The sequence below is a fragment of the Ranitomeya imitator genome, chromosome 8 (genome assembly GCF_032444005.1).
Source record: "Ranitomeya imitator isolate aRanImi1 chromosome 8, aRanImi1.pri, whole genome shotgun sequence".
NCBI classification, from domain to species: domain Eukaryota; kingdom Metazoa; phylum Chordata; class Amphibia; order Anura; family Dendrobatidae; genus Ranitomeya; species Ranitomeya imitator.
The window spans coordinates 6,754,335-6,772,469 of record NC_091289.1 but is presented as its reverse complement, the minus strand read 5'-3'; the positions used below and the strand labels follow the sequence as shown (position 1 = coordinate 6,772,469).

The 18,135-nt window shown below is 48.9% G+C and overlaps 1 protein-coding gene across 2 annotated transcripts in view; it reads right to left on the bottom strand.

The window, feature by feature from the left end:
• LOC138647266 (contactin-4-like) overlaps positions 1 to 18,135 on the bottom strand; it is a 254,562-nt gene that overhangs the window by 190,586 nt on the left and 45,841 nt on the right. The window contains exon 4 of one of the 2 annotated variants that reach the window (XM_069736165.1): positions 1,850 to 2,052. The gene's annotated coding sequence lies outside the window, so the exon portion shown is untranslated. Of the gene's footprint in view, positions 1 to 1,849; positions 2,053 to 18,135 lie in introns of those variants that run through there. The other variant, XM_069736168.1, reaches the window with a different exon arrangement.

Below are 18,135 nucleotides of genomic sequence, written 5' to 3'. Positions count from 1 at the left end.
GACACAGAGGTCTGATATTGAATGTGACACTATGTGAAGGTGGAGTGCACTTCAGTGGCTTCTAGGTTGTGTTTTTATATATATTGTATAGATCTCACTGAAGTGCTCCTATATGGCAGATCATGCGATGCACCAGCAGTGTAAAGAATGGCGGTTCTCATTGTGACCACAGATATTCTCCATAGTTCCACCGAGTGGGCTCTAGTCTGACCCATTTTATCCAGACCGATAACTGATACACTGTAACAAATAGAAGTGAGTTGCTTATGTGTTTGGATCAGACTGGATACAAGTGGAGCAAATACTCAGCTGTGACAAGTAATTGCAGATTCTTATATTAGATGGAAAATATAATGTAGAACATGACATAGTGGACAAGTTGGCTAAATATGACGGATCCATGAATGAGGTTCGCCGGTTGCCATTGGTATCGGCTGCAGCAGGAGAGTTCTGGCTGATGTACATGGACGCCACAACGTAGGTGTGAACGGCCCCTAAGAATGTCACTATTCACTGACAGCAAGCAGAAGACGTTACACTGAGGAGCGGCTGCTCTGCGCATTGTGCAGTCATCTAACCCGAACACTCGAGGACGCGACTCATCATTCTATTTGCGCCTTTTCTTGTAAGTTTTTGGTGCTTTTCATTTGCACTATATTCATCTTTTCATTAGCGCTTCATTTTACATTTTTTTTCCTTTTTTTGTTTGGTGTTTTCAGATGTGTTCAGCAAATTTGCGATTTTTTTTTTTTTTACAAAAATGACGTACAATTTTGGTGCAAATATTCTCTATTCACCCCCTCGTCCCCAGAGTCATTTTATGTATGCCAGATATTTTGGTGCAATTTTCGTAACACGTGAATCTTTATGCTAAAAAAGTAGCAAAACGAGTTAAACACAAAAGTAAAAAGCAAATCTGATTTTGCGCAAAATTCACAAAACGCGTGCAACATTTTTTAAAAATTTGGAACAAAAATAGTCAATGAACATCACAAGGCAAAAAAAAGCAAAGAAGCGATGAGCCGGGCCCTCGGTGGAGAGAATCCTCGTGGCCGCGGCTCTTCCCGCTCCGCACGTTTCCGCCGCTCTCGCGCGCTCTCTCCTCAATGCTCTTTTTTTCTCACTCTTTGCAGGAGCTGAGAGGTGAAATTGGTAATTGTGTTCACTTGTCACAATCGTCGCTGTGACTAGATGCGAGTTTAGGGGTGTGAGGCACAAGAAAAGAGCACTCGCCGTTCTCTGCGGCAGGATCTCTGCACGGAGGGGCAATTAGGGATATGCAGAGGCACCGCCTGCCCCCCGGAGATACCCCAACTCCCAGCACTGCACCTCCTCACATTATCACTAGCGCCATCCCATGGCTCAACATGATAACTGCAGCGAAGGACTGTCTGACACACCTGTGCACATATTACAAGAACAAGTTACACCCACACACTAAAAACCCAATGGGATCTAGTCCCAGTCACACAGCTGAGGGTTTGCTACAAATGTATCCCATCCAGGCAATCCTCTGTGATAGAAACACATCAGCAGGGATCTCTCCTGCACTGAGAGTTTGTTACTATGTGTCCATGGATATTATGTGCAGATTTCACCTGATCCTGACGCTATATATGATCGGTAACCTGTGAGCCGCCAGCTGTTGTCCGGGATCCCAAGGCATGATGGGAGTTGTAGTGTTTCCTCGCCAGCAGGGGTTAAGTGGCGGCTGTTGCTGCTGTGACTGCGGCTGATGTGTGCCTGTGTCAGCGCTCGCTGGCAGACGAGGTGCGACACTCATTTGTATGCCTCGCAACGGATTGTTCCTCAACTCTTGTGAAAAAAAACCCAAAACTGCCACACTCACCGGATTTAGGTGCGTCGGGTTCAGGAAGTCGGAGCGGTTCATGAATATGGGAATCTCATTAACTCCTCATTGTAAATCTGTCAGATCACAACCGGGGGCCACGAACCAGGAGACGGCTGTCAGCATGTGGATGGAGTCACGGTGACCCCGGCGGAGGGTCTGCGGTGGGCACAGCGGGTCACTGATGACGGGATGTAGATCCGCTGTAGAGCAAGAAAAGAAGATTTAATATCATAAATAAAGACATGGGCACCGATGATTTCCAAAGACGGAGACGTCCGAGCTCCACGGCCTCCATCAAGGGAAATCTCTGCCAAACTCCCAGTCCCACATTGTGACCCGCAGAATATGGCTCCGTACCACGGCAAACAGTCCAGACAAGTTGGAGATGTTCTGACTCGTGGTCGCCGTACATCACTAGTCACAAGGTCACCCCATCACCTGCATTACGCAGCGATGTAGCAGTGGAGAGTCGCCATGTTGGACCTGTGTCCTGATATGGAAATGTTATGGCAGTAGATAGGCTGCATCACTGGCGGGACGGAGGTCAGAGGATGGGTCACTGGGGCGACGGGGGGTCAGAGGATGTGTCACTGGTGGGACGGAGGTCAGGCTGTGTCACTGGTGGGATGGGGGGTCAGAGGCTGGGTCACTGGTGGGACGGAGGTCAGAGGCTGGGTCACTGGTGGGACGGAGGTCAGAGGCTGGGTCACTGGGGGATAGGGGGTCAGAGGCTGTGTCACTGGGGGGACGGGGTTAGAGGCTGTGTCACTGGGGGATAGGGGTTAGAGGCTGTGTCACTGGTGGGACGGAGGTCAGAGGATGGGTCACTGGGGGGACGGGGGGTCAGAGGATGTGTCACTGGTGGAACGGAGGTCAGGCTGTGTCACTGGTGGGATGGGGGGTCAGAGGCTGGGTCACTGGGGGGACGGGGTTAGAGGCTGTGTCACTGAGGGGACGGGGTTAGAGGCTGTGTCACTGGGGGGACGGGGTTAGAGGCTGTGTCACTGGTGGAACGGAGGTCAGAGGCTGGGTCACTGGGGGGACGACGGGTCAGAGGCTGTGTCACTGGTGGAACGGAGGTCAGAGGCTGGGTCACTGGGGGATAGGGGGTCAGAGGCTGTGTCACTGGGGGGACGGGGTCAGAGGCTGTGTCACTGGGAGGACGGGGTCAGAGGCTGTATCACTGGCGGAACGGAGGTCAGAGGCTGTCACTGGGGGGACGACGGGTCAGAGGCTGTGTCACTGGTGGGACGGAGGTCAGAGGCTGTCACTGGGGGGACGACGGGTCAGAGGCTGTGTCACTGGTGGGACGGAGGTCAGGGGCTATGTCACTGGTGGGACGGGGTCAGAGGCTGGGTCACTGGTGGGATGAGGGGTCAGAGGCTGTCACTGAGGGGACGGGGAGGTCAGAGGCTGTCACTGGTGGGATGGGGGTCAGAGGCTGTGTCACTGGTGGGATGGGGGGTCAGAGGCTGTGTCACTGGTGGGATGGGGGGGTCAGAGGCTGTGTCACTGGTGGGATGGGGGGGTCAGAGGCTGTGTCACTGGTGGGATGGGGGTCAGAGGCTGGGTCACTGGGAGGACGGAGGTCAGAGGCTGTATCACTGGCGGGACGGAGGTCAGAGGCTGTCACTGGGGGGACGGAGGTCAGAGGCTGTCACTGGGGGGACGGAGGTCAGAGGCTGTGTCACTGAGGGGATGGGGGGTCAGAGGCTGTGTCACTGAGGGTCAGAGGCTGTGTCACTGGGGGGTCAGAGGCTGTATCACTGGTGGGACGGAGGTCAGAGGCTGTGTCACTGGTGGGATGGGGGGGGTCAGAGGCTGTGTCACTGGGGGGACGGGGGGTCAGAGGCTGTATCACTGGCAGGACGGAGGTCAGAGGCTGGGTCACTGGTGGGACGGAGGTCAGAAGCTGTCACTGGTGGGATGGGGGGTCAGAGGCTGGGTCACTGGGAGTATGGGGGGTCAGGCTGTGTCACTGGTGGGATGGGGGGTCAGAGGCTGGGTCACTGGGAGGACGGGGTCAGAGGCTGGATCACTGGGGGGACGGGGGGGTCAAACGCTAGGCCACTGGTGGGATGGGGGTCAGAGGCTGTGTCACTGGTGGGATGGGGGGTCAGAGGCTGTGTCACTGGGGGGACGGGGGGTCAGAGGCTGTGTCACTGGTGGGACGGGGGGTCAGAGGCTGTGTCACTGGGGGGACAGGGGGGGTCAGAGGATGTGTCACTGGTGGGACGAGGGGTCAGAGGATGTGTCACTGGTGGGATGGGGGGTCAGAGGCTGTGTCACTGGGGGGGACAGGGGGTCAGAGGTTGTGTCACTGGTGGGATGGGGGGTCAGAGGCTGTGTCACTGGGGGGGACAGGGGGTCAGAGGTTGTGTCACTGGGGGGGACAGGGGGTCAGAGGTTGTGTCACTGGTGGGATGGAGGTCAGAGGTTGTGTCACTGGGGGGACGGGGGTCAGAGGCTGTGTCACTGGTGGGACGGAGGTCAGAGGCTGTGTCACTGGTGGGACGGAGGTCAGAGGCTGTGTCACTGGTGGGATGGAGGTCAGAGGTTGTGTCACTGGGGGGACGGGGGTCAGAGGCTGTGTCACTGGTGGGACGGAGGTCAGAGGTTGTGTCACTGGTGGGACGGAGGTCAGAGGTTGTGTCACTGGTGGGACGGAGGTCAGAGGTTGGCATCGGGGGGATATATTCCGAAGCTAAATGGGGATCTAATAGTTGGGAGCACAAGTTATGAAACATTTCAAAGCATAAATGTTGAGGGTAGACAAACCCTTTTATATTACAGGTTCACATTTGAGCTACTTTTCATATTAAAATTGATCACAAAGGAAGGTCTAGCTCCAGGATATCCATAAAAATTATTTTTTATTCATAATTCATTAAAAAAATATCTACTATACACCCCACCATACGGGGATTCTGACATTTATGCCGATTGTATCAAAAAGATTTTTTTTAATGAGTTATGAATAAAAAATATTTTTTATGGCTATCCTGGAGCTGGACCTTCCTTGGTGATTGGTTTTCCTGCTGCCCCTCTGACCTCCGGATTCCTGTCTACATGTGGCTGAGCTGACAAAACAACTTCTGTTTCTCTTTCATATTAAAATGCAAGATAAAAACTTAATAAACTTTGTATTTCAATTTCTCGCCATTAGTAAGATATCTGCTTGCTGTCAGGGAATATTGACCTGATGCTTCAGTCTACTGTGAGTTATAAAGCCTGGACTCCAGACTGACACATTGTAACAAGCCGTTTGTCCTGCTGATAATGCACATTTTCTTCTGGATTGTAACAAACCCTATGTACAGACTTTCTGCCTCTGGATGTAACGAAAAGGGTTCCCATAAACTGACACAAAAGAAGTGGGTTTATGCCCCAAGAATTTAACAACGGTCTTTATTTTTGTTTTTACCTTTTTTTTGTGCCTTTTTTTTAGAAAGGAAAAGTCGTATATTCTGCAAAATGTCACAACCTGTGCACAAGGCAGAACTGAAGAACATCTGAGCAAAAACGTTAGTGATTTTTTTTTTATTTAAAAAAAAGATGTTATTTGATGAATCAATTAAAACATCTGTAAAAACCGCACTGAAGGAAAAATAAGGAAATTAACTAAACAACCTAAACAACAAAAGGCAACTTTAAAATAAAAAGTTCTTTATTTGAGATTTAGTCACTCAAAAAAAGAAAATTGGCGGAAATGCAAAGATGAATGAGGCCCAAAGGATCTACGGCTCCATTATTTCCTGGACACTTTTGAAAAGAGTCTCAACACGAGCGCATGGCGAAGAGCAGCTGTAACTTGCGCCAGATTGATCATTTGCGCAATATTTCTTTATAACTGTTCCCATTGGTTCATGCGCAGCGGAGACGATACCAAAATGTATCAGCCCCTCTTGATCAATATTATTGTAGATTTTTTTAAAAAAAATAAGGTATTGATACAAATGTTGCAATATCGTAATTGCTGCTCAGGACTGTCAGGATTTAACCCCTTGTGGCTTGGCAACCGGATTTCCACATCCTCCATCAGGAAGTTTAATAAAATAGTGATAATCAGGGATCAGTTTAACCTGGAGTTTATCTGCCGATGATAAAGCCCCTTAATCCAGAGCGGCTTCACCAGGAGAGATGATATATGGAGATCAGACCTCCGGGTGTTATGTAAATGGCGCTTGTGAATCCAGCTCTCACAAATGATTTGTAAATCTCTCAGCTTCGATTCTCAACAAAGGAAACAAGTTTATACGAGCGACCGCAGAGTCCGTGAGCTCCCAAAATGTCTGCGGCGACGCGCCGAGCCTCCCAAATCAACCGTCTATTATAAACACTACCCAACCATTAAAGGGTCCTCTCCATAGAGAATCTGCTACTCGCTGTGATACAATGTATCACTCACTGATATTATGTAAATAGAAGAATGCACAGATCGCCTCTATCCCCCCCTTGTGCCATACATGACCCCAATCCCATTAGTCCGCAGAGTATTTCCCTGGTTGGAGCAGCAGTTTGTGTTTAAGGCCCCAAAGAGGAAATTGCCACCATTGCCAGCGGCTACAGAGATCAGGTCGCCCACCTGCACAGAAACCTACAAAACCACGTCTCTGCTCACCCAAACCGATCTGCGCCCCTCCGTAGGTTATTATTACAGACGTGACTGACATTGGAGGGCCAGGATGTCCACATGAACCTTCGATGATTGCAAGGTTAATTTCTTTAGAGGGTTGAAAAGCAGAAAAAAAAAAATAGTAAAAAAAATTACAATATATCAACGATATGGGTCACTGCTCATTCTAGGATTAATCCGTCCTGTGAAGGAAGATCCAAGGGGGCACGCGGCCGGTCATGGACATTTCTGCCTTAATATAGGAGTGATTTCCAATAGAAAGGCCAAGAATCTGGATCTATATCTCTCCGAAGACGGCCAGCCATAATGCAGAGGAGCAGAGGAAAGCCATGGAGTAGTGGATGTGCCTTCCTCTATACAGGTGGCCGGCCATAGACTGTGTGCTGGGAATTTGTGGGCACCTTTCCAATACACTTGCAGTATTTTTACCCGTTGGTTGGATGCGTTATATACCCCACGGCACCCACAGACCGTGATCGGGCCCAATATTGTGGAATCACAGTTCACATGTAACTCGGAAGTAGGACAATTGGCAAAGTTGTCGCTATCCTGTTGCACTGCATTCTGGGGAATTGTGGGCAACTTTCACCATAAAGCCCAGTGATCTTCACTGCTCAGACAATTCCCAAAGCTCTTCAACCAGTGATGAAAGAAACTTCTGGAGCCAACCGTATGTATAATGGCTGCAGCCAGCACTGGGGACATGTACAAGGGTACAGCAGAGTGGTGCACAGGACTCATCTACTGAAAGTGACAATGAAGCCTGGCGCAGGCCTGTCGCTTGCAATACATGAGTCCTGTGCACCACTGTGCTGTCCCCTGTGCCACCCTGCTGTCCCTGTGCCACTCTGCTGTCCCCTGCGCCACCCTGCTGTACTTGGGCCACTCTGCTGTACCCTGCAGTTCTCTGCTGTCCCTGTGCCACCCTGCTGTACCCTGCGCCACCCTGCTGTACTTGGGCCACTCTGCTATCCCTGTGCCACCCTGCTGTACTTGGGCCACTCTGCTATCCCTGTGCCACCCTGCTGTACTTTCGCCACTGTGCTGTCCCCTGCGCCACCCTGCTGTACTTGGGCCACTGTGCTGTCCCCTGCGCCACCCTGCTGTACTTGGGCCACTCTGCTATACCTGCGCCACCCTGCTGTACTTGGGCCACTCTGCTGTCCCCTGCGCCACCCTGCTGTACTTGGGCCACTCTGCTGTACCCTGCAGTTCCCTGCTGTCCCCTGCGCCACCCTGCTGTACTTGGGCTACTCTGCTGTACCCTGCAGTTCCCTGCTGTCCCTGTGCCACAATGCTGTCCCCTGCGCCACCCTGCTGTACTTGGTCCACTCTGCTGTCCCTGTGCCACTCTGCTGTCCCCTGCGCCACCCTGCTGTACTTGGGCCACTCTGCTGTACCCTGCAGTTCCCTGCTGTCCCTGTGCCACAATGCTGTCCCCTGCGCCACCCTGCTGTACTTGGTCCACTCTGCTGTCCCTGTGCCACTCTGCTGTCCCCTGCGCCACCCTGCTGTACTTGGGCCACTCTGCTGTACCCTGCAGTTCCCTGCTGTCCCTGTGCCACAATGCTGTCCCCTGCGCCACCCTGCTGTACTTGGTCCACTCTGCTGTCCCCTGCGCCACCCTGCTGTACTTGGGCCACTCTGCTGTCCCCTGCGCCACCCTGCTGTACTTGGGCCACTCTGCTGTACCCTGCAGTTCCCTGCTGTCCCCTGTGCCACCCTGCTGTACTTGGGCCACTCTGCTATCCCTGTGCCACCCTGCTGAACTTGAGCCACTCTGCTGTCCCCTGCGCCACCCTGCTGTACTTGGGCCACTCTGCGGTCCCCTGCGCCACCCTGCTGTACTTGGGCCACTCTGCTGTACCCTGCTGTACTTGGGCCACTCTGCTGTACCCTGCAGTTCCCTGCTGTCCGTGGAGGTACTCGTTTTGGTAACTTTATTGGTGCAAAAATATCACATGGTTTCAGTCGTGCAAATCCTTTTATCAAGCAGATCTGTCTTTTTCTATAGCTTGATAAAGACCCTGCACGGCCAAAACGTTGTGACTTTTCTGCATTAATAACGTTACCAAAAGGAGGAGGTCTGGTGCCCGAGTTCCTGGATTTCTCTGGCTTCATTGTCATTATACATCACAGGGACCCACAACCCCCGATCCTTCTCTTTGAAATGTCCCCGTAGTCACGGTCACACTGTGGTTTGGACTCCTCCTATCAGGGGGTCATCAGTCTAATATTAGGTGGAGCTCTGCTTTAAGGTTGGTAGCAGTAAATGACTGGTCACGTAATTCCCAGGTTCATGTATCACTGGACGATAGGTCAGAAGCTCTGAGGATGACAAACATCAGCCGCTCCATAAAGGTCGGAACGTGGCGCCGCCGAACGTGTGACATTATGTCAAGCCTTATGTTGACGTTTGGATTTACTGTAAATGTCAGCGTTTTCTCTTTAAAAAGGTGCAGAATCGTCCTTTATTACGCTCATAACCATCTAAATACAGTCCACATACCTCTACAAAGATAAAAGCCCCCACAGTTAAGGAAGAAGAAAGCATGTTGTAGTGGTCTGGAGGGGACGGAGGGGTGTGAGACAGATGAGCCTGGATGGGACAGAGGTGTCCGGTGAGGACAGAGGGGTCTGGAGGAGAACAGAGGGGTCTGGAGGAGAACAGAGGGGTCTGAGGGGTTGAGACAGAGGAGCCTGGAGGGGACAAATACATCTGGAGGGGAGAGAAGAGTCTGGATGAGGATGACAGAAGGGTGTGAACAAGGACACAAGGGTCAGGAGGAAGAGGAAGGACACAAGGGTCTGGAGGAAGAGGAAAAGCAGAAGGGTCGGGATGAGGAGAAAGGTCCGACAGGTCTGAACAAGGACAGAGGAGTCTGGAGGAGGAAAAGAGAGGGATCTGGAGGAGGACAGAGGGGGTCTGAACAAGGACACAAGGGTCTGGAGGAGGAGGAAAGGCAGAAGGGTTTGGAGGAGGAGGAAGGACACAAGGGTCTGGAGGAAGAGGAAAGACAGAATGATAGGGAAGAGTAGGAAGGGCTGAGATGTCTGAACAAGTACACAGGGATCTGGAGGAGGAGGACACGGGATCTGGAGGAGGAGGACACAGGGGATCTGGAGGAGGAGGACACAGGATGTCTGGAGGAGGAGGACGCAGGGGGTCTGGAGGAGGACACAGAAGGTCCGGAGGTGGAGGACACAGGGGGTCTGGAGGTGGAGGACACAGGTGGTCTGGAGGTGGAGGACACAGGGGGTCTGGAGGTGGAGGACACAGGGGGTCTGGAGGTGGAGGACACAGGGGGTCTGGAGGTGGAGGACACAGGGGGTCTGGAGGTGGAGGACACAGGGGGTCTGGAGGAGGAGGACACAGGAGGTCTGGAGGAGGAGGACACAGGAGGTCTGGAGGAGGAGGACACAGGAGGTCTGGAGGAGGAGGACACAGGGGGTCTGGAGGAGGAGGAGGACACAGAGGGTCTGGAGGAGGAGGACACAGGGGGTCTGGAGGAGGAGGACACAGGAGGTCTGGAGGAGGAGGACAGGAGGTCTGGAGGAGGAGGACACAGGGGGTCTGGAGGAGGAGGACACAGGGGGTCTGGAGCAGGAGGACAGAGGGATCTGGAGGCAGAAGAGGAGTACAGAAGGGTCTGAACAAGGACAGAGGGGTCCGTTTGTTGCAGGGCAAGGAAAAGGCTGGATGGGTAGCATTCTCGTTAGTGGTAACTAATTTTTGGGAAACTCAAGGGCAGATAACTATGAAGAATTGGTGGAAAATCTCATTAAAACATAATGATCTTGGAGGTAAAGAATCCTTAAAGATTCATTTCTTACATTCACACCTAGATTTTTTTCCACCAAACTGTGAGTGACGAGCACAGCATAGTAACACAGTAAAGGAAGACTAAGTCCATCTAGTTCAACCCATAGCCTAACATGTTGATCCAGATAAAGGCAAAAAAAAACACTAAGCTGCACATTGGGGAAAAGATGTGAGAGATTTCACCAAGATATTGCGGCTATGGATAAAAGATATCAAGGAAAATGGAATCTATCAATGCTACAGATTACTGCGGAGAATTGTAAGAGATGATCTGATGGAGGAGGACAAGAGACAAGCGTCATGGTAAATATTTATACTTCGCTTTGATTATTATTTAGACAATTAAATCTCCCTATACATCTTTGATCATTTGTATTTTAGTATTAGCTTCATAAGTGTTATTCATAATAAAAGCAATAACACGGAGTTACTGTACATCTTATATATCGGTGTGCTGAGTTTTCTTTGTTACAGGAGGCATAGAAAGCTGGGTACAACCAGTGTCATGGAATTCAGCAGTTTCCATAATTTACAACTTTGTTATTCCCAACTAAAGTACCTGTTGTAGTAAAGACTTGTGACTGTGAATATGAGAACCAGACAAGAATTGTACACGGACAGACACTGGCTCTGTGATATGTTCTTATTTCCTCTGATGCATCGCTATTTTTTAATTAGGACAAATAATGGCAGATTGGAGATCATTTGTATCGCAACCCAAATTAGCTCTCCTTGGAAGTGGTTACTGCGGCACAAAGAAGAAAAAAAAGAGTCGTCGCTGAATGCGGAGCAAATGAGGAAGAGCAATTTCTGTAACTGTCTATAATTCGCAATAGTGATTAGATGCTTCAATTATCGCCAATTGTCTGATATTTGTTTAGAGGAAACTTAGCAACATTTCCATCAAAATATGAGGTGACAACCATTAATAAACGTCCGGTTTCATAACTGAACCCGACAACTTCTGAAAATATGTCGAACGGTGGAACTGGCTGGTGAATGAGTTGTGACGGAGATCATTGTGATGTGTGATGGGCAGATTCTATTGCTTTTATTTGTCTTTTTCTGACCTGCTCTCGGGCGATTTATGACCCTAAACCACATCAGAGTTGAACGTGCCGGAAAAAAAGCCTTTAAAATACAAATGCTGCAAACTTTTTAATAAAACCCAATAGCAAAAATTAATTTTTAGCCCAAAATACATGCATGTAAATAAAATAAAAAACTAGGGGGGGAATGCACAATGTGATAATTATGGCATATATACCGGGTCCTGGATATTGTGCAGATGAATTCCCGGCCTCACGCCTCCTCCTTTCATTTGATGACCTTTACAAATGGTTCCAGGAAAACTCTGACCCCGCTCCGCCTGTGCAGTGCAGGGAACCCTGTGATGGCTTCCTAGTAGTGTATGGAAATGACCGTTATATGCTTTACATATCTGAGTACTGCGAGATTATGCTGCAAAGGACAGGATCCTGCCAAACACCCGCGAGCACAAGACTAATGCTAAGTGCTTCATAAATCTGGGTAGACCATTACCCCTGCTTCCGTGCCACTGCCGGTCACCGGGAGCCTCCACAGCAGTGCCAGCCGAGAGGAGACGTTATTGCAAGCCGGTGACCATGTGAGGGGCAAATATCAAAGCTTATGGGGTCAATGGGGGTTCTGGACACAAACGTAAAGCGGGACCCCATAACTAAGAATAGTACCGGACCCCTGAAGTATTGCAAAAATGCAAAATAGCGGCGATCATGTATATGTAATCAGTGACCAGAAATAAGAGGGATTCTCCTCTGCTTCCAAAGATGGAAATAATGCCATAGACTGGAGAATGGCAGAGCATCAGCACACCCAGTCCCATAGACCACTACTACTGATACATTGTAACAACCGACGTCTTCTCCTAGGGCTGCCAGGCAGCAGGTGCCTGAACTCCGGTAACATTGATACTTTGTGTCACTCCTATTGCACATCTTGAAGAACTGGATCGGATCTGTAAAAACTGGATGCTATACTGTGGCTCCATATAAGATCCAATTCTATCATTTTATTTTCGGGCTTCCATAGACTTGAATTGGTGAGTCTCATCCAAAGTATGGAAGAAACAAGTTTCACGGACAGACTAAAAACACGATCAAGTGAACTTGGACTAACGCTCTGGATTCTCTTCTGTATTCATTATCACAAGGTTCTAGAATTGGAACCAAAGACCCCGATTCATCATTAGTGACTTATTGAGGTCACTTTTAGGGTTTTAGATTCATCTGGGCTATTGATTTCTGAGATATAAATTAAAATGAAGGTGACTCTTTAAACTTTTTTTTTACGACTTTTTAAATTCAAGAGTCACAAAATCCATTAAAAAGTCAGATCTTCCCCAAGCCGAATAATCCTCCAAAATCCTTACTGCAGACGTTTTGCTCATATAACAACTTATGCTCTGGGTTCATTTCTTTGGTTTTTCTTTCTGCAGATGTTAGAAAGTTACGGGGCGACGTGGAGAATAAGTGTGATAAAAAGCACATGTGGTGGAATCAGCAAGATATAAAAAGTGAAGATTATTGGGAGCCGACGATCCTGGTCCAAATTCTGCTCTTCACTCAACTGCTGCATTTCCATTAAAGTATAATAAATCGACCTATAAAGTCTATTTTATTGGTGACCACCATGCGTTCCTTCATATCGGTGACCACCGTGCGTTCCTCCATATCGGCGACCACCGTGCGTTCCTCCATATCGGCGACCACCATGCGTTCCTCCATATCGGCGACCGCCGTGCTTTCCTCCATATCGGCGACCGCCGTGCGTTCCTCCATATCGGTGACCGCCGTGCGTTCCTCCATATCGGTGGCCTCCGTGCGTTCCTCCATATCGGTGACCGCCGTGCGTTCCTCCATATCGGTGACCGCCGTGCGTTCCTCCATATCTGTGACCGCCGTGCGTTCCTCCATATCTGTGACCGCCGTGCGTTCCTCCATATCTGTGACCGCCGTGCGTTCCTCCATATCTGTGACCGCCCTGCGTTCCTCCATATCTGTGACCGCCCTGCGTTCCTCCATATCTGTGACCGCCGTGCGTTCCTCCATATCTGTGACCGCCGTGCGTTCCTCCATATCTGTGACCGCCGTGCGTTCCTCCATATCTGTGACCGCCGTGCGTTCCTCCATATCTGTGACCGCCGTGCGTTCCTCCATATCTGTGACCGCCGTGCGTTCCTCCATATCTGTGACCGCCGTGCGTTCCTCCATATCTGTGACCGCCGTGCGTTCCTCCATATCTGTGACCGCCGTGCGTTCCTCCATATCTGTGACCGCCGTGCGTTCCTCCATATCTGTGACCGCCGTGCGTTCCTCCATATCTGTGACCGCCTTGCGTTCCTCCATATCTGTGTCCGCCATGCGTTCCTCCATATCTGTGACCGCCATGCGTTCCTCCATATCTGTGTCCGCCATGCGTTCCTCCATATCTGTGTCCGCCATGCGTTCCTCCATATCTGTGTCCGCCATGCATTCCTCCATATCGGTGTCCGCCATGCGTTCCTCCATATCTGTGACCGCCATGCGTTCCTCCATATCTGTGACCGCCATGCGTTCCTCCATATCTGTGTCCGCCATGCGTTCCTCCATATCTGTGTCCGCCATGCGTTCCTCCATATCGGTGTCCGCCATGCGTTCCTCCATATCTGTGACCGCCATGCGTTCCTCCATATCTGTGACCGCCATGCGTTCCTCCATATCTGTGTCCGCCATGCGTTCCTCCATATCTGTAACCGCCATGCGTTCCTCCATATCGGTGACACCGTGCGTTCCTCCATATCTGTGACCGCCATGCGTTCCTCCATATCTGTGTCCGCCATGCGTTCCTCCATATCTGTGACCGCCATGCGTTCCTCCATATCTGTGTCCGCCATGCGTTCCTCCATATCTGTGTCCGCCATGCGTTCCTCCATATCTGTAACCGCCATGCGTTCCTCCATATCTGTGTCCGCCATGCGTTCCTCCATATCTGTAACCGCCATGCGTTCCTCCATATCGGTGACACCGTGCGTTCCTCCATATCTGTGACCACCGTGCGTTCCTCCATATCTGTGACCGTCATGCATTCCTCCATATCTGTGTCCGCCATGCGTTCCTCCATATCTGTGTCCGCCATGCGTTCCTCCATATCTGTGACTGCCATGTGTTCCTCCATATCGGTGACTCTCTTTGGCCATGCCTCTTACTTGGCTTCTTCCATGGAGCATCAAGGCGTCATGTATAACAAAGCTTCCAGACATTGCTGGTTTCTGGTGGATTTTGGTGGCTTTGGAAGTGCCTGGAGGAGTTGCCCACTCTTTCTGGAGTCCATGAGGTGTACTCCTTTTTCCAAGCATTGGCAAATGCAACGATGCTGAGTGCAGAGGTAGCAGTTGTATGCAAGCACATTTCATAATCCAGAAAGTCTGATAATTTGGAAACTATCGGGCCGAGCTGTTATTGGAACAGAGTTGGTCATCCATCAGGCGACACAAGGAGGTCATGAGCCAGCTAGCCGTGTGGCCGGTGGGCTATTCTCCAAGCTCTGCTCCAGTTTACTGGGGGAAAAGATGGATTGCGGTCTGTGTGGCTGCGAGGGAAGCGGAGACCCGGAGAGCTCAGATAATTATGAAGTATTTGACTTTCTCGGGTTTCCAGTCTGTAGAAGGGAAAACAAGCTCCAACAGCCGAGACATAAATCTATTTCTGTGACCTTCCATCAGCCGAGGGGGCGGAGGGCGCTTTATAAATATCTATCTTTTATATTAGATGGGTGAGATGTGCAGGAGCCTGAGGCGGACCCACAAAGAGGGGAAAAGGGCAAGAGACCCCAGACTAAAACCGACCGCAGATACCACGGAGGTCGTGAATCAAAAGTGTCATCTGTGTGATTTGTGCTGTGCATAGCCCCCAATATAAAATACCATGCACCATTCACAACCAGTCTGACGTAATTTACACTAATAATTGGCCCCGTGGGGCGGCGCAGCCATAAATGTCATGTCACTTGGTACTTGACACAATATTGCACTTATAATGGAGCACACTTTATGCGATCTGGTGGCACATACGCTCACGTTTTACACAATGGTGGTCATTACGGCGCATTTTGCACAATCCGGCGTCCCGCGTTGACCTTCCTCTGCGTCTCCCTGATCTCATCGTACGGAGCATTTAATTAGCGGCACCTTTGCTCCACGTTGACCTTTAATATGACAGATATTGCAGCAGGTTGGGTTGGACGCGCCCCTGGAATTATAATCGTCGTATTCTCCTCGCCGTTTATACCGCTGACGAGGAAATGAACAGTAATAGCAGCGGCGTCATCCTCTGAACATGAGCGACTGGGAGAAATGATTCCACAGAAATTATCTATCATAACAGAGATGTTTCCAGACACCTATTTATTTATCAAGCGGGGAAGGATTTCTCCTGGGAGCTGCGGCTCCATCTCTGCTGAATCCGCGCAGCAATCACGACGGCAACAACCTGCAATTGTTACAATGTATCAAGAAAGTAAACAATTCACTGCAGATACAGAAGGGTCTCATAGATCAGATTGGAACTTAGGGTATGACATTTTTGGGGGGTGGATTTGGAAAGGATCCACTAAAAAAAAAAGAAAAGAAAAAAAATTGCTCCAAAGAATCTTCCTATTGATTTATATGAAAATTGACCCCGCTGTTCACACGTCCAGACTTTTGAGCATCTTGTAACGGCGTCAGGGGCCCAAAATCACCAAACTGTTATACAAAGCGTGCGACCGTTCTTCAGGCGTTTTCTGCTTGGAATATGCTTCATACTTTACAATAAAAAAATGGAAAGGCAAAAAGACACAAGCATGTTTTGGAGAATTATGTCAGCGTTTAACTCCCTAAAAGAAAAGTCTCATCCCGTCCAAAAATAAAAAGCATATGAAAAAGCCAGCAAAAACCGCTCCAGAAAAAGCACAAAAAGTCACTTGAGGAAAAAGCAGTTTCCACTTGAAAACCTCCCTGTTTTGCACGCCTAAAAAAAAAATCAAGTGGTAGATAAAACTGCTGGAAGGCAGAAACAATGTTTGATAATAATGGAAACACTAGCCTGAAGCCAGAAGCCTGACAAATAAGATGGAAGAACTAGAAGCAGAAATATCTACAGGTAACTTTGACATAGTGGGAATAACCGAGACATGGTTAGATGAAAGCTATGACTGGGCAGTTAACTTACAGGGTTACAGTCTGTTTAGAAAGGATCGTAAAAATCGGAGAGGAGGAGGGGTTTGTCTCTATGTAAAGTCTTGTCTAAAGTCCACTTTAAGGGAGGATATTAGCGAAGGAAATGAGGATGTCGAGTCCATATGGGTCGAAATTCATGGAGGGAAAAATGGTAACAAAATTCTCATTGGAGTCTGTTACAAACCCCCAAATATAACAGAAACCATGGAAAGTCTACTTCTAAAGCAGATAGATGAAGCTGCAACCCATAATGAGGTCCTGGTTATGGGGGACTTTAACTACCCGGATATTAACTGGGAAAGTGAAACCTGTGAAACCCATAAAGGCAACAGGTTTCTGCTAATAACCAAGAAAAATTATCTTTCACAATTGGTGCAGAATCCAACCAGAGGAGCAGCACTTTTAGACCTAATACTATCTAATAGACCTGACAGAATAACAAATCTGCAGGTGGTCGGGCATCTAGGAAATAGCGACCACAATATTGTACAGTTTCACCTGTCTTTCACTAGGGGGACTTGTCAGGGAGTCACAAAAACACTGAACTTTAGGAAGGCAAAGTTTGACCAGCTTAGAGATGCCCTTAATCTGGTAGACTGGGACAATATCCTCAGAAATGAGAATACAGATAATAAATGGGAAATGTTTAAGAACATCCTAAATAGGCAGTGTAAGCGGTTTATACCTTGTGGGAATAAAAGGACTAGAAATAGGAAAAACCCAATGTGGCTAAACAAAGAAGTAAGACAGGCAATTAACAGTAAAAAGAAAGCATTTGCACTACTAAAGCAGGATGGCACCATTGAAGCTCTAAAAAACTATAGGGAGAAAAATACTTTATCTAAAAAACTAATTAAAGCTGCCAAAAAGGAAACAGAGAAGCACATTGCTAAGGAGAGTAAAACTAATCCCAAACTGTTCTTCAACTATATCAATAGTAAAAGAATAAAAACTGAAAATGTAGGCCCCTTAAAAAATAGTGAGGAAAGAATGGTTGTAGATGACGAGGAAAAAGCTAACATATTAAACACCTTCTTCTCCACGGTATTCACGGTGGAAAATGAAATGCTAGGTGAAATCCCAAGAAACAATGAAAACCCTATATTAAGGGTCACCAATCTAACCCAAGAAGAGGTGCGAAACCGGCTAAATAAGATTAAAATAGATAAATCTCCGGGTCCGGATGGCATACACCCACGAGTACTAAGAGAACTAAGTAATGTAATAGATAAACCATTATTTCTTATTTTTAGTGACTCTATAGCGACAGGGTCTGTTCCGCAGGATTGGCGCATAGCAAATGTGGTGCCAATATTCAAAAAGGGCTCTAAAAGTGAACCTGGAAATTATAGGCCAGTAAGTCTAACCTCTATTGTTGGTAAAATATTTGAAGGGTTTCTGAGGGATGTTATTCTGGATTATCTCAATGAGAATAACTGTTTAACTCCATATCAGCATGGGTTTATGAGAAATCGCTCCTGTCAAACCAATCTAATCAGTTTTTATGAAGAGGTAAGCTATAGGCTGGACCACGGTGAGTCATTGGACGTGGTATATCTCGATTTTTCCAAAGCGTTTGATACCGTGCC